Below are 12553 nucleotides of genomic sequence, written 5' to 3'. Positions count from 1 at the left end.
AGTGGCTCATTCAGGAGACTTAGAAAAGATACAGCACAATGTTCTGACTCGTGCATCATATCTTAGCTGCTATTGTTGCTAAAAGTAGCGCTCCTGAGTGGTTGCTTCCAGGAATGCCTATCAAGGATCCAGCCACAGGAGTTCTATGCTGTTTCTGGGAACTGGCACATTTCACATGCTGTCCCTTCTAGGGCCCATCAAGGCATAGCTGTCTCTGGTAGTCAAGGGAACACAAGGCAGGGTGGGAATGCTGGATCCAAGATTATTCTTTATAGAATTCAATGTGAAAATGTTCTGATACCAGCAAAAAATAATATGTACTGACCAGGTTAAAAAAAAAAATTAAAGCAGACTTAAAAGAGTTAATCGGGTAGGCATTCTGGAGTCTTCCAGTGAGCAAAGATGAAATGCCTTTCCTTCCCATGGCTCTTCTCTTAGCTTTTTGTGGAATGAAATGTGTGAAGGACTCTGAATAATATAAATTACTTGTTTATATCAGATCTTAGCCTTCTAATATAGGAAGGGGCAGAAGAAATCATTTGGAAGGGTGGCATTTTTCATTATAAGACCAGTATGAGGTGTTCTTGACTACTTAAATAGTTGTAAATCACAGCTGCAACCCACTATAATTGTAGCTTTGGGAGACAAAGCCATCTTGTTTTCAAAGAAATCTTGTTGATTTAATGAACATAATTAGATCATTTAGGATCTGTGTACAAATGGTAAAGTGCAAGGGCTATTCACCTTTGCAAAGCACAGTGAAAAGACTTGCTTTCATGAAAATGTGGAATTTTGAAACTGGAATGGATTTAATATTTCATTGTCCTCTCCAATCTTTTTAAGAATATAGTGAGAGTACAAAGTGTAAATAATTTCCATAGATTGTTTAGTATCCACTCTTCTATATTAGGAAACTAAGGCACAGAGAAGTTAAGTGAACTCCTGAAAGTCACATAACTAGCAAACGGAAAGCGTGATGTTGGACTATAAACCAAGACTCAATTTAAGATCCATTCTTTAATTTTCTTCCCTTCTTGGCAGTTGAAAAACTTCTCAAAGAATTTGCAACTGTTACATATAAATGTTCCTCCTTTGAGGGAAAGGAGTAAACCAGGCATCCTAACTACTAAACAAAGGTGTTTATTTTTCTTCTTTACCTACAACATGTCTCCTATATGGTAAAAACATCCCTATCCTTTCAAAGACCTTGTGTTTGTTAAATGTGCCTCTCATGGCTGAGTGTCTATCAGAACAATCAATCTTCATATGGATTCTAGGAAAAAAACCTAATGTTGAAATCAACTGGCATGTGGGAAAGCAATGAAGAGGCAGAGAGAATGAGATATTTTCTGGAGTTTTCAATAAGGAAGATTCAGGGCAGTGATAAAGGAAGAAGCTGTTGACAAGAAGGAAGATCTGAAGATAATCTGATCCGGCTAACGAGTAGTATAGTGAGGACAAGGACTTTCGTGGCTGTTGTTTATTATTGTAACCAACCTGAGCACCTGAAACTAGGTCTGGCACCATTAAATTCTTAGGAAAGGTCTGTTGAGTAAGAGAACATGAGTCTGGCACTTAGAAGACCTCGGATCCAGTTCTGGCTTTCTCACTAGCCTTGGTCAACCCACCCTGTGAGCCTCATTTTCATCATCTATTACATGAAAGACCTGGGCTAAATTATTTCTGTGTGGATACACATTTTTTTTTTCTGCCAAGCTCCTGCTTAGTAGGGGACCTACCCCTCTGACTCCACCATCCATGTGGTTACAATGGGACCGTACTACTATACTACTAATCACCAAATTTATAAAATCTAACCCTGTCCATTGTTGACTGGTCCAGGCCTAGAAACTCCCAAGCTGGGGCCAATGTGAGGTTCCCCGCCACCCCCCCCCGCCAAGGAATTTCAGAACTGGAGCCAAAACACTAGTATCAGCCTTCTTCTGGTAGTTGAAGCTGAGAATATTCAAGTCTGCAACTGGTTGCTAGCCATATTCCCCAATTTGATCTGAGTGGTAGAAACAGGCAATAGATAGAAGCAGCGACACAGAAGTAGAGCAGAATGACAGATACAACCTTTAAATCCACGATCCATAGGCCCAATGCATTCCTGTCCTTTGCATAATTGGATGCCTTAGGATCCTCACATTATAGTCCCCATTTAAAAAAATTAAATTAGCCACTTAGCCATTAAATCATGTAGTAATTAAGATAAAAACAGTTAAATCCAATGTAAGTAATATCTCTTTCATTTCTAAAAGTGGAAGATTTTAAAGACTATGAAGCCTGCAAGGCGGCCAGATAGGAAGACTATATTTGGACAGGAAGCGGTTTCACTGGAGCAGACTTGAAAATAAGATGATCTGTTACAAGACCCCTGGGGCAGGGTCAAAGGAATACTCTCACTCAGGGCATCAGGGAGTTAAACAAAGTAAGTAGCTTCTTGCCTAAATGGGAAGTCAAGTCTTGGAGAAATAAGACAGAAAGGATGTTATTTCCACAATCCCAGGGAAGCTAAATGACAGACTCTTCTGTCATTAAAAATTTTGATATTTCAGGGCAACTGCGGTGGCTCATTCAGTTGAACAATCGACTTCAGCTCAGGTCATGATCTTACGGTTCATGAGTTTGAGCTCCACAACCGGGCTCTCTGCTGTCAGCAGGAACCTGCTTTGGATCCTCTGTCCCCGTCTCTCTCTGCTCCTCCCCTGTTCATGCGCGCGCTCTCTCTCTCTCTCAAAAAAAAAAAAAAAAAAAATTAATTTTTTTTTTTGATATTTTGTTCACCTCGCCTCAGTCCCAGCCCTAAGATAGAGCTCCATGAGCACAAAGAGGGGAAAGGTGGTATTGGTAAGAAGTAAAACAGGAGAAAATTCAAGAACCTTTAGAGACATCTTATATCAAATTAAATAAAGTAACTAAATGGATTGTTTAGAATTTGCCTTTCTGCATATAGTTCATGTCCCCAAGATTTCCTTACTCTAAAGTGGAGCAGTTCTCCATATTCACTGAGTGACCCTAGTATGTATTTTATTGAAAGATTACCATGATCAATCAATGATTACCATGACTACCATGCAAGAAGCTCTGGAAAAGAATTATCAACATAGTTCCTTCGGGCTCTGAGATAAAGGACTCTGGATCTTCATGATCCAATGCTGGGAAGCTTTTGATCTTGTGTGGTACATCTATCCGTCTTGTCCCATGATGGCTTTATCTTGGTGATGATAAAGGGGCAGAAGTCCCCCTCCTGCCACATTCTTCATGCACTTTTCTCATGGATAAAAGTTGTATTTTCCTGTCACTGTTGTGTTATTTGGTTTTAAGTGTGGAGCTGAACAGGGATTGGTACCTAATATTGAACTGACAAAAGCCGCTTCTCATGGAATCTCTGAAGAGGCACTGATAGGCCAGGTCTCCTACTTTGACACAGCAAAGAACTGACCCCATTACTCCATGGTCTCCAAAGGGGGTGGGAGAATCCCAGGAAGTATAAAAGATGATGATCCATGGAGATGTAGGAATAAACTATTAGAACTTTTATTTTTACTTGTTCTGTATCTCATTCATTTCAAAAATCTTATTTTGGAATGTTTTATAATGAACATGATATATTAAAATAGTTGTATGTGTATATAATTTATGTGTTGATTTTATTTGGGGCTATATTTAAAAAATCAACAAGAGGACTATATTCCAGTCTTTGAATGCTCTTTGGAACAGGGATGACGAGACAAGCAAAATCATATTGTGCAAATAATGCTAGACTTGGTCAGAGTAAGAGAACATGAATTCAAATCCTGGTTTGCTTCTTACTAGCTCATATAAGCTTGGGCCTTTACTTTCCACATCTGCTAAATGGTATGTGAGGTTGACATGAGATAATGTACATAGGATTGAGAAGAGTATCTGGTACATAAAATTTTTAAATAGCATATAATCTCAAATTTATTATTAAACACTGATTTTCTTAGACTCTTAAATATATGACATTATTAATTGACACATAAAAAGGCAATATTTAAAATCTGAGTGCAATTTCTTGCTAGAATTTTCTACCTCTGAACATGAAATATTTTGCAGACGGATTTTGTAGATGATGTTATTCAGGTATTTCTTTATAAAGCCACGGACTGAAATGAAACTGAGCATGTGTTTTGGGATAATAATAATAGAAGAAAAGAAAGGATATCCCTTATTCTAGTGAAACTGCCTAAGGAATAATTATTACTCACTAATTAGACTAGGATATTTGGATGAATATTCCTTATCTTAAGAAAACTTACTTTGGGGGCACCTGGGTGGTTCAGCCAGTTGAGAGTCCAACTCTTGATTTTGCTCGGGTAATGGTCCCAGAGTTGTGGGATTGAGCCCTGCAGTGGGCTCTGTGCTAAGTGCGGAGCCTGCTTGGGGTTCTCTCTCTCTCTCCCTTTGCCCCTCTCCTTTGTTTGCACGTGCATGCTCTCTCTCTAAAATAAATAAAAATGGGAAAAAAATTAAAAAGAAAAGAAAACTTCCTTTACAGAGTGCACTCACTCAAATATTTTGGATTGGACCTTAATACTACTTCCATGTTGTGCCATTTTGTTTTTCCATAAATGGCTTGGCCTTAGACCAGACAGGAAGGAGTTGTAAGGAAAACGCAGAGCTTGGCTAGAAGGAAAAGTTGCAGTTGTTCTTGTATTTTTATTAGGGAACAAATCCCCATGCTACTAAAGAGAAGCTGTAATTTGACCTGGGTAGCATTGCCTTTCAAAACAGGGGTTCTCATCTTTGGCGCTATTGACATTTTGAGCTGGGTAGTTCTTTGGTGTGAGAGGTTGTTCTTAGTAGCATCCCGGGCCTGTACCCCCTAGATGCCCTCCCTCACCCCACCCCCCCTACCCAGTTGTGACACTGTGAACTAAAATGTCTCCAGACATCACCAAATGTGCCCCAAGGGGCAAATTCACCCACAGCTGAGAACCACTGTCATGGAATATTCCCCATTACCTTTTTTATTGTGTTCAAGATGAAGGGAGTCTAAAGAATTAGGGAGAACTTGAAACCCAAATATAATTTTTACAATGTTTCTTGTAGAACTTTTTTAAATTTTTTTTTTCAACGTTTTTAATTTATTTTTGGGACAGAGAGAGACAGAGCATGAACGGGGGAGGGGCAGAGAGAGAGGGAGACACAGAATCAGAAACAGGCTCCAGGCTCCGAGCCATCAGCCCAGAGCCTGACGCGGGGCTCGAACTCACGGACCGCGAGATCGTGACCTGGCTGAAGTCGGACGCTTAACCGACTGCGCCACCCAGGCGCCCCTCTTGTAGAACTTTTTTAAGGTCACACTTTATAAACATATGATCACTGGCCCTATTATGCCTGAAAGCACAAATCAGACAATGAAAGTCCATCCCACTTTTTTTTTTTTTAATAAGAGCCCCCATATCTACAAGTTTTGTGAATCTTTGAAACACAGCAAGGGAAAACACCAGGATAAGTTTCTAAGTTGGAAGAAGTATGGATGTAGGAGTAAAAGGGTTGCTGGGTCCAGGGCTAGGGAACACAAGGAACACTGAACCCACAACACTGTGTATTTCATTGGTGCTACTGTGACCAAGCCCTTTGTTTGCCCTTGAATTGGTAGTGTGAGGATGGAGGGTAATTTTTCCAGTTTCTTTCTCCCTATCTCCCTCCTTTTCTTTTTCTTTAGCTTCCTTCCTTCCTTCCTTCCTTCCTTCCTTCCTTCCTTCCTCTTTCTTTTCTCTTTTCCATTCTTTTCCTATCCTTCACTTCTTTGTCCCCCCCCCCCCCCCCTTGTCCATGTTCTTTTTCTTATGTTTCCTTTCCCTTGTTATTATTCTAGTCAAATACTGGTCATGCAAGCCCAGCATTCTGGCTGAAAGTAGGGCTCTGATATCAGATGCCCTGAGTTTGAATGAGGGCTCTGCCATGTTCTTGCTGAGATACCTACTCAAGCAAATTATTTAACTTTATGTGCTTTCATTTCTTTGTCACTAAAACAGAGATGATACTAATAACGCCTATCTCAGGATGAGATTAGTATTAACATAGGTAAGCACATCGAACAGAAACTGGCATGTAGTAAGCACCCAATGTTACCCATTATGATTATCTTCATGTTCTTCACCAAGAAAGAAAAATGTGCCACAATTTTAAATAGAAGAGTCCAGTAACACTTGCCCATTTGTATTTATTGAGAGGAGTAATGTGTATCATTGGTCTGGGAAAGGAGAAAGTTAGGTATCTGTCTCATAACACTTTGAGGAATAATGCTAGTTTTGTGCTGGGGGAACACTGTGGACACATAAACACTGTATAGTAATAGAACATGTGTATTTCCATTGAATTTCTCCGTGAGGTATATGTGTTGCAATTGTTTGTTGCTATTGCTAGTCTGAATGCAATGTATACAGTGTTTCTGTGTGACTGGCAATAAGGCAAATTTTTGAAGTACATAAATAAAAATAGAATATCAGAGGGGCACCTGGGTGGCTTAGCGGGTTAAGCAGCCAACTTCAGCTCAGGTCATGATTACAAGATTTGTGAGTTCGAGCCCTGCGTCGGGCTCTGTGGCTGACAGTTTGGAGCCTGGAGCCTGCTTCAGATTCTGTGTCTCCCTCTCTTTCTGTTCCTCCCCCCACTCGCCCTCTGTCTCTCTCTCAAAAATAAATAAATATTTTTAAAAATTAAAAAAATAGAATATCAGATAAAGAAAAGAAAGTTTTGAAAAAGCTTTCTAAACAATACTTTTCTTTTTTATCAATTATTTTTGTTAGAAAAGAGAGTGGCACACTGATAACCATGTTTAAGAAATGAGTATATTCATAATGGTTACTTCACAACAATATTCAGCTAAGGGTACAGCTAAAGACAAAGAGAAATTAAGGAGCAAAAGATGGATTATAGAATTCACTGAAGAATAAACATGAGTGAAATGAAACCTAGTGGTTAGAGAAATGCAAAATAAAACAACAATAAGATACCATACTGGGTGGCATTACCTTGGCAAAAAAAATTTTTTTTGAGAGAGAGCAAGAGAGAGTATGAGCAGGGAAGGGCAAAGAGAGAGACTCTCAAGCAGGCTCAGCATGGGCCCCCAACGTGGGGCTCAATCTCGCAACCCTGGGATCATGACCTGAGCTGAAATCAAGAGTCAGATGCTTAACACACTGAGCCACCCATGCACCCCTACACTGGCAAAAATTAAAAGAGACTGTTAATATCCACTTTGAGTGAAGGTAGAGAGAAAAGGGTATTCTCATACACTATTGGTGAGAAAATAATTGATTAAAAAATGGAAGAGTGGTTTTGGAAGACAATGTGGCATCATTATTTTCCGTTATTTAAAATGTTCATTTTCTTTGACCTTACAATTTCACTTATATAAATGTTTCTAAGAGAAATCTTCGCCTTTAAGCCCAGAGATAAGTCCTTGAAGAATTTTTTCTACTAAAAACCCCCCAAATCTGGAAACAACCCATGATTGATGTCCATTCATAGAGAGAAATAGATAAATAAATTACACTATACTCACCTTTTAAAATACTGTATCACAATTCAAAAGAATGAATACTAATATTAAGAATGTACATGCATGTTAAAAAGGAAGTCAAAGGGTGCCTGGGTGGCTCAGTCGGTTAAGCATCCAACTCTTGATTTTGGCTCAGGTCAGGATCTCAGTTTGTGAGTTTGAGCCCTGAGTCACTGACAGTGTGGAGGCTGCCTGGGATTCTCTCCCTCTCTTTCTGTCCCTCCCCTGCTCGTGAGCTCTCTCTCTGTCTCTTTCTCTCTCAAAATAAATAAATAAACATTTAAAAATTTTAAAAGGAAGAATTTTTATTATGTATGTGTTTTAAAATATAAAAAATGATCTAAATATATTGTCTAAACTATTACTAGTAGTCACCTTTGAGACAAGTGAAATTGGAGTTCTCTTACTCTGTACAGTTTTTCTATAGAGCTCTAAGTTTTTACAAGAAGAACGTGTTTTAATTTAAAAATCAACAAAAAAGGCAGTTTGGTATTTTTGCCTTTGCACTTGGGAATTACTGAGATGATATATACATACATAAAGTTAACTGTGGTAAACTTCAACTCCAATATATCTGGCTTGAGGCAACTGGTTAAGTTTTGGGATTTCTTCACCTTGATATTAATTATTTTGTGCCTTTTAAAATTACAGTTTTTAATTGCATATGATGACCCAGATTCACCTGAGCTTCCTTCATATTTTTGGAAGGCAACAGGCAACTTCTATCTGTCAACATTGTGGAGGGGACAATACTAGACCTTTTGGGAAGATAAAAGAAATCTTAGAAAGCAAAGCTCCCCTGTTTTCTCAATTTGATATTCAGAACATATACTAGGAACCTGAGAAATCCTCATGGAATAAAAGAAACACACCAAAAATGTCCAAGTATAGAATTCTTACATGCATTCAGAAGAGACAAGAGAAATGGAAAGCCCAGTGGGAATGACATTGAGAAGGATGAGGTAAGAATCAGGACAGGTGGCCCTGGGCATTTAGCATACAAAAAGCAACCACAGACAGTTCTTGAGCTGGGAATCAAAACAAAGTGCATTATGTAAAAGATTATTTCCTCACAGCATTTAGGTACTAATAGTAGAGGGTTGAAATAAACCAACAGGGCCTGTGCAATAAATAACTGCCAGGGGCGCCTGGGTGGCTCAGTTGGTTGAGCATCTGACTTTTGATTTGGGCTCAGGTCATGATCCCAGAGTCGTGGGATGGGGCCCTGTGTCAGGCTCAGTGCTGAGCATGGAGCCTGCTAAAGCTTCTCTCTCTCTCTGCCCCTCTCCCCCACTTGCACTCTCTGTCTCAAATTTAAAAAAAGAAAATAAATTTTACAACTTCCAGAAAACATAATTGAAAATAAATAAGCCAGCCACAGAAACATCCATCAGATCACTGTGTAGTATCAGACATTTTCCCCAGGCAAATGATGATAGGTATTGGTGAAAGGTGTAACAGATTTAAACAGTCTGAGGCTTGGGGAGTAGCTGTGATCACTTCATCCTCAAGGGGCTTCATCTTCAGCGTCCTGGCCTTGTTGTTAGATAAAAGTGTGCAAAAAAGAACCAAACATTGATCAAATCTCTCTTAGCTGTGATTGTCTCTTTGGAGGTTGAAGTTATACAAATAGTCATCAGCATTTTGTTTTTCCTATTCACACTCTCCTTGAACACATGGGTGAAGCCACTTTCAAGGATGGTTTTTCATTCCATTGTTCTTGTTTATGTTTCACAATAATGTTTTATGGTAACTCACTGTAAAAAAAAAAAATAGAAAATACTTATATTGGTCTCTGCCCCCAGTTCCGGGCAGAGAACTTTTAATACCCTTGTAATTTCCTAAGTGATAACAATACTAGGAGCGCCTCTTGTTCTAATATTTGTCTTTGACCCTGTCCCTGACACAGACCTCCTAACACTCTTATAAATTCCTAAGTGATAAGAGCACGAGGAGCATCTTTTGTTCTCATCAGGTGACTCAGGGTGGGTTCCTAGATGGCTCCTGGAAGGGACCTGGTCGTCAGAGAGACCGAACCATTGTTATTAGAAGCTTGGAATTTTTCAGCCCCACCTCATATTCTCCACAGAGAGGAGAGAGGCTAGAAACTAAGTTAATAATTGATCATGTCTACGTGAGGAAATCTCCATAAAAATCCCAATGTTAGGGGGCTCAGAAAGTGTCCAGGTTGGTGAACACACGTAGGTGCTGGAAGAATGGTGTGCCTGGGGAGGGCATGGTAGCTCCACACCCATTCCCACATACCTTGCCCTACTCATCTCTTCCATCTGGATGTTCATCTGTACCCTTTATCATATCCTTTTAAAAAGAAATTGGTCAATGTAAGTAAAGGTTTCCCTGAGTTCTGGGAGCCCCTCTAGCAAGTTAATCAAACCTGAGGAGAGGGCTGTGGGAACCTCTGATCTATAGCCTGTTGGTTAGAAGCCCTGAGCTTGTGACTGGCTTCTGAAGTTGGCGCTGAAGCGAGGGCAGAGATGAGGGTGGGGTGAGGGGCAGTTTTATAGGACTGAGGCTTTAACCTGTGGAATCTAATGCCATCTCCGCATAGATGGTCTAGGAAGTGAGTTAAATTACAGGATGCCCAGCTAGCTGGTGTTGCAGGGAAATACTTGACGTCGGGGAAAAACCTCCACCCATTTGGTACCCAGAAGTGAAGTGTGCTGTGTAAAAGTAGACACACAGGGGAGAAACACAGTAGAAAAGAACTGGGTTTTTCCCTACACAAAAGGGGGAAAACTGAGTTTCTTCCTAAATGCGCTCCTACTGTTAATCCTCCATTTTATGTGAGGCAAATGAATTGTTCCTTTAGCACTTCATTTCTAAGACTTCTGGCACCTACCATGGGAACAGCGACTGCCCCTTTACGCCTTCACTAGACGTAAGTTCCTTGAAGTCAAGTATGGCTTTCATGTCCTTTCTAGTACTGAGCTTGGCATACTGAATTAACTAATTAGTTAATGAATTCTTCTGGTAGACTTATCTTCTGCGATTTCATCAAAAATGAATCCCTTGAGAGGTGCACGTAAGGACCCCTCCCTAATAAATTCTAATGATAGTTTTCTGAGAGTTCTCTCTATCCTTTACTAAGTCCCTTTGGTTTTGTAAAAGAGGATCAATATCAATCAGAAATGATTCATGTTAGAGTTAAATGAGTTACGTGCAAGTGATTTCCAAGGAAATCTGACATTGTAGATATGTGAAAAGTAAAAAAAAAAACCCAAACTGGGATCATACATAAATAGAATTTATGCATTTGAATGAAAATTTGGCCAAATCTCTAACATCACTTATATATTTGAATGAATAGGAGTTTTAGAGATATAAATTCAAAATATAAATTAAAAGTTGCCCTTTTGTTGTAATAAATTACAAGTACCATATAAAATAACACTTAAAAAGCACCTACCAGACATCTCACTTTATAAGTTATTATACAAAAATAACTTGACACATATGAATATTGGGGTTTTATAAAAACTTGGAAACAATATAGACTAAATATAGAGAATAAACAAATACATTGTTAAGAATAGTATCATGGGGGGGGCGGTGCCTGGGTGGCTCAGTTGGTTAAGCATCCAACTTCCGCTCAGGTAATGATCTCACAGCTCGGATCATGGGTTTGAGCTCAGCATCTGGGCTCTGTGCTGACAGCTTAGACTCGAGCCTGCTTCTGTGTTTCCCTCTCTCTCTGCCCCTCCCCCACTCTCACTCTGTCTCTCCTTCAAAAAAATATATAAAAAAATTTTTTTTTGAATGAATAGTGTCATGGATGTTTTAAGAATAACCACATTTCTAAGATGTAGACTAGACCAAATAATGTTGGGTGTAGAAAGCAATTTTATTTTCCCAAATCAATTTTAAAAAGCTCTATGGAAATATCAGGAGACATACTTAAAATAAGCAAGGACAATAAGGCTGGTAAAGAGAGACTGTTCTAAGTCCTTGGCATCGTTTGGCAGGGGACCCAGAAGGAAGACTGGGGATGATCCAACAAAGGAAGGAAACTTGAAATAAACAGAGATTGGCTAAGACCCAGAAGACAATAAGGGTGTGAAGTGTTTTAGCTTCCTGATAAAGAGCTTTAGAGCTGGGGGTGGCATTCTCTAGTATGAAGGACAATCAGTGTCTCCTTAGGATTTAAAATCTTCCGAGAAAGAAAACACATCTGTCTGGTAGGGTAAGGACTGTCCAGATGTCAGTGGAATTGAAGTTTTCAGCATCTAATCATTTTTAAACACAGAATTGTTCAATTTGGTGTATATTTAGATTTTATTATGCAAACCTATTAAAGATACTATCATAGAATTCCAAAATGGACATATTTGGGGATGCTAAGAAGATTAGTGTGATTAGAGGAAAACAACAGCAGTTATTTTTATTACTTGTCATGGCATTTATTCATTTAACATCTTGTATTTTCCAAATGTTTCCTTTTGGTTTTCCATGTCTCCCTAGCTAGACTGCACATTTCTGAAAAAGCAGGCTTCCTCCCAGCACCTAACGTAGTCCTGAATATTTCTTACCTACGTGTATTTTATCCATCCTCCTCTCTCTAGCCCCTGACCAGTGTTCTAATTTTTTCTAATGTAGACCATTGCAACAATCTTTTTACTGGTCTCTGAAATTTTACAATATATCTAGGAGACATGGAAAGCCAAAAGGAAACATTTAGATAACACAAGATGGTATACAAAGGTATACAAAACAGATAGTAAAAATAACTGCTATCTTTTCCCTCTAATTCTGACATTTCCTTTATAGCTCTCCTACCTCATCACCTAAACTTCTATATTCTTGGAATTATAACTGCTAAATTATATTTATTCATAGTTGTAACAACACAGGTAGAGGGCTGGAAGAGCCAATGCTGTTTGTTTTTAGAGTATAGCAAATAGAAGTTATAGCAAAAACGTAGTGTTGTAAGACTCCTTGAGTGGCTGTGTAGAAAGAACTACCAGGCTTTACATATGCCTAATAAACTGCGATGAA

The sequence above is a fragment of the Panthera pardus genome, unplaced genomic scaffold (genome assembly GCF_024362965.1).
Source record: "Panthera pardus isolate Hobbes unplaced genomic scaffold, ASM2436296v1 HiC_scaffold_24, whole genome shotgun sequence".
Classification (NCBI taxonomy): domain Eukaryota; kingdom Metazoa; phylum Chordata; class Mammalia; order Carnivora; family Felidae; genus Panthera; species Panthera pardus.
This window is presented reverse-complemented; position numbering follows the sequence as displayed.